This window comes from Octopus sinensis, unplaced genomic scaffold (genome assembly GCF_006345805.1).
Source record: "Octopus sinensis unplaced genomic scaffold, ASM634580v1 Contig11448, whole genome shotgun sequence".
Taxonomy (NCBI): domain Eukaryota; kingdom Metazoa; phylum Mollusca; class Cephalopoda; order Octopoda; family Octopodidae; genus Octopus; species Octopus sinensis.
The window spans coordinates 212,501-217,500 of NW_021832375.1; the positions used below are offsets into that span (position 1 = coordinate 212,501).

General features: G+C 35.9%; 1 long non-coding RNA gene across 1 annotated transcript in view; it reads left to right on the forward strand.

Moving 5' to 3' along the window:
- LOC118761280 overlaps nt 1-5,000 on the forward strand; it is a 14,021-nt gene that overhangs the window by 149 nt on the left and 8,872 nt on the right. The window contains exon 2 of the long non-coding RNA XR_004997261.1: nt 2,994-3,215. This is a non-coding gene — a long non-coding RNA (uncharacterized LOC118761280). The remainder of the gene's footprint in view (nt 1-2,993; nt 3,216-5,000) is intronic.

A 5,000-nucleotide genomic window follows, 5' to 3' on the forward strand; every position in this document is an offset into this window, starting at 1 on the left:
CGCAGATCATACCGTAAATACTCTAGTATAATCCGCATTTTCCTCCCAAAATTTAAAGGTCAATACCCCTATTGCGTACTATATACGAGGTTAAAAATGAAAAATATTTTCTAAGCAATGTCCGAGTCTTTATTTGCAATCCGGTTATGTTTATTCAGACGCATTTTGTGATGTCGGGCGCGAAAATACCTTAAGCTAAGCCTGAAAGCAAGGAAGTCATAAAGGAATCATCCATAACTTGCAGTAAGCAACATTTATTAAAATAAAGATATTCAGAACGCAGAATAACATCTATCAAAAATAATTCGCAAACATATTTACATTCCCATATAACAGTTGAGAACATCACCATTATTGTATTACGCATGCGCGGAAGTGTTTGTTTGACTAGGTGCTGCTGGCTTAATTACGCACGACTCAAGTTAGAGAAGTGGTGCATATTATACACAAGGGTTAGGTTTTTCAGATGTATAGGCCCCTAAAAATCCCCTGCGTATTATACTCAAGGGCGGACTACACTCGAAGATTTACGGTACTTTACAATCTTCAAAGTTTCAAGAAGGATAGTTTAATGCTGCCCTATATTCTTTTCTACTCTAGACACAAAGCCCGAAATTTTTGGGGAGGGGAGGGCCAGTCGATTAGATCGACCCCAGTACGAAACTGTTACTTAGTTTATCGATCCCGAAAGGATGAAAGGAAAAGTCGACCTCGGCGGAATTTAAACTCAAGTATGTAAAGACAGACGAAATACCTATTTCTTTACTACCCACAAGGGGCTAAACAGAGAGGACAAACAAGGACAGACAAACGGATTAAGTCGATTATATCGACCCCAGTGCGTAACTGGTACTTAGTTAATCGACCCCGAAAGGATGAAAGGCAAAGTCGACCTCGGCGGAATTTGAATTCAGTACGAAATACCGCTAAGCATTTCGCCCGGCATGCTAACGTTTCTGGCCAGCTCGCCGCCCTTAATGTTGCCCTATATTATGAGACACCGCCCCTTCCTCCGACCTACCAAAAGAAACAAGGAAACAAGACGGAAGATAATGATTGAGATTTCTTTGTTCGTTGTCTTCTAGATCAAGAGGAAACTTGGAGTTGAACGACAACAACACTATTATGTTAAACGACATAATCTAACATATTAGATATACCTAGTCGTATTTAAACATGTGTGTACATGCATAGACAAACTCATAAGTATGTATGTATGTATGTATTCCAGTATTCCATGTGTACGTCTTTGCTTTGTTATTTGTTATTTTTAATATTCGATTTGACTACACACACACACACATACACACGTAAAGATTGTTTCAAGTGGTATACAGATTTTTTTATATATTAAGAAAAAGCGGTGTTCAAGTTTGGATAAAAATACTGTGTGTATGTATGTATGTATATACTCCTAATATTTCTTTAACAGACACACACACACACACACACACATATATATAGGCGCAGGAGTGGCTGTGTGGTAAGTAGCTTGCTTACTAACCACATGGTTCCGGGTCCAGTCCCACTGCGTGGCACCTGGGGCAAGTGTCTTCTACAATAGCCTCGGGCCAACCGAAGCCTTCTGAATGGATTTAGTAGACGGAAACTGAAAGAAGTCTGTCGTATATAAATATATATATAATATATATATATATATATGTGTGTGTGTGTGTGTGTGTGTGTCCCCAACATCGCTTGACAACCGATGTTGGTGTGTTTACGTCCCCGTCACTTAGCGGTTTTGCTAGAGAGAACGATAGAATAAGTACTAGGCTTACAAAGAATAAGTCCTGGGGTCGATTTGCTTGACTGAACGCGGTGCTCTAGCATGGCCGCAGTCAAATGACTGAAACAAATAAAAGAATATATATATATATATAAATTTAAAATGAGGGTGAGAAATTAGATATTAATTTAATTAACATCGATTTCACACAAGTGGTCTAGCATATACAAAAACTGAAGGTTCAGTAAAATTGTATTATATACATATTAGAGGGAAACCACTATGTGGATACCCTTATGCTAGAAATAGATCTGCACTGGGGTCGATGTAATCGTCTTAATACCTATGTCTGTCCTTGTTTGTCCTCTCTATGTTTAGCCCCTTGTGGGTAGTAAAGAAATAGGTATTTCGTCTGCCGCTACGTTCTGAGTTCAAATTCCGCCGAGGTCGACTTTGCCCTTCATCCTTTCGGGATCGATAAATTAAGTACCAGTTACGCACTGGGGTCGATGTAATCGACTTAATCCGTTTGTCTGTCCTTGTTTGTCCCCTCTGTGTTTAGCCCCTTGTGGGTAGTAAAGAAATAGGTATATAGTTGACACTTAAAAGATCTAGTCATCATCCAATGATGTTTTGTCTTCATTTTTAAACGTTTGCTGTTGCTTACACCCTAAAAATTCAGTTCTTTAAACCTATTCTTTTATAAAGCTTTTAGGTTAGATTTTTCGTTGCTCTCAAGATTCTTGCCATCACATTCCTCTCGTTCCTCTTACACCACTCGGTCACACCTTATTTTTTCCTTTTTTTCATTACTTACACTGCTAGAACTTAACCTCTCCCTCTTCGTTCCACACTTGTGCTATTTTCTTTTGTGGAATTTGAACTTAGAACGTAAAGTGTTGGACGAAACATTTTGTACCACGAAATATTTTGTCAGGTGGGCTAACGACTCGCCCAGCTCGCCGCCTCGTTTCTTAGAATATGTAATCGTTTCTGCCATCATGAACAAGTTTATTTACATTTCTGAAGAAAAAAAAGATACCCTTCCCCTACCCCTAAAACAGATTGAAATGCAATAGATCGATACTAGGGTCATAATTATGGGTGACAATTTCATATGACACCGCTAGAAAAACTCCTGTTCAAACTGAAAAGATCCGTCCCTTCTTTTATTTCCCTCTCAATCGAAACCACAAACCAAAAAAAAAAAAAAACTTTCTCAATCGATTAAAACTATTTTTCTTTTACATTTTCATCCTACCAGTTTCGATATCAGCAATCACAAGTCAAGCACCGTGCCCGGTGGCACAGGGTTATTTTGCAGACCCGCTCCTCAGTACTTGTCAGACCTATATCTGGTGCAACGACTTCGTACCTCTTTGCATGGCTTGTCCTCTTGGGTTTCTTTTTAATCCCGATGCGCAAAGTTGTCTAAGTTCAAATGAATATACTTGCAACACAAATCGAGCTACAGGAACTACCGAAGGTGAGTAAACGGTTGTTGTTGATGTTGTTACTATTGTTTTTGTTTGTTGTTTGACCCTAGGTCAGTCCTAATCGAATAAACCTACAATAAAAGACGTAGCCGTATTTTCCCTATGAGCAAGGAAGCCATGAGCATACATGATTTAACGCTCTCTTTTTTTAAAGATGGTAGGGACACATCTACTTAAGAACACCTTCATTGCTACCTCGTTAAGTTTGCAGAAGTCAGTGATTAACTGAAGAGATCTTGATAAGACTGGAACATGCTTGAAATAGTCTTTCACAATTGCTGAAATTAACAAAATAACGTTAGTCATTCCGGGTTATTTCTGTTCCTTATTTCATTTCGTGTGTGTGTGTGTGTGTGAGTGTATGTGTATGCGCGTGTGTGTGTATCAGTATGATTAAAGAAGAATAATGTAGAGTTAGTAAAGATATAAAATTAGTTTATTAACATACTGCCAAATAAAGCCTACGAACGTTTCAATTCAGTCCAATATATAGTTGCAAATTCAAAGATTGAAATAAATCTAAAGATTAGAATAAAATAGCATTTTGAATAATATTGGCAAGAATATTAACAGGGCTAGAGTACAATAGAAAGGGTTACATGTTGATGGATTGGATTTAGTCTAAGAAAATTAAGAAATATATATTTATTCTGTGTATGTATATGCCAATAATTAAAAAAAAATATTAAAAATTAAAAATATAGTATAAGGGTAAAAAATAACAACCAAATAATAATAAATATATAATCTATATATATAAAACCCTTTGTATATTTGTCTGTTCCCAATGCATTCTGAAACGGCTCAACCAAATCAAACCAAATTTTACATGCTAATACTATCACACCTCAGGAGTGTCAACATGTAACTTTTTTCGATTAAAACACAACATTGGCACTGGTTCCGTATCACGTCTCAAAACTCGAAGAATAAAAGTGAACCCTTCGACGGAGTAACAGTTATAGATTCACTTTTATTCTTTTACTATTATTACTTCCACTATGTGTATGTATGTATGTATGTAGATGTACTTGCATAGCAAGTGACCTGATCTGAGATCGTGCGCTGAAATAAAAACAATTGCAGCGTGGGAGGTGTTTATAAGCCATTTAAAAACACACGAAAACCGTTAGATTCGCTTCAACATTTAAATTTAATTTGCCAAAATATTTTCATTGCTTTCAGACCACGACCTGTTCGCTGACAAAATTCCTTGCTGCATCTGCAATTGTTATATTATATATATATATATATAATATATATATATATATATATATTATATATATATATATATATATATATATATATATGTATATATATATATATTATATATATATATATATATATATATACTAGCAGTATCGCTCGGCGTTGCTCGGGTTTGTAAGGGAAATAACTATATAAGCATTTTTAGAGAGTTATAGCCAAAAAATAGCAAAAAAATGCATTAAAAATGGAAAACAAATGATGGTAAGTTTTTTTTAAATCGTTGACTCATCGTAGACATTTTTATAGAGTTACTTCCCTTATATAATAGCGAAAAAATGCATTAAAATGGAAAAAATGGTAAATTTTTTAAAATCGTAGACTCATCGTAGACACACGCTAATACCCAGAAGGCCCCGATATGAATCACGACTATAAGATATCCGGTTTTGGTTAAACTGCACCGCAAAATGTAGGAGTAGTTAGGAATCTAAATCGTAGGAGACAGACACACAACTTCTATTTATATATAGAGCCACTACACATTTTTTTCTCTCCTTGTTTTTTCT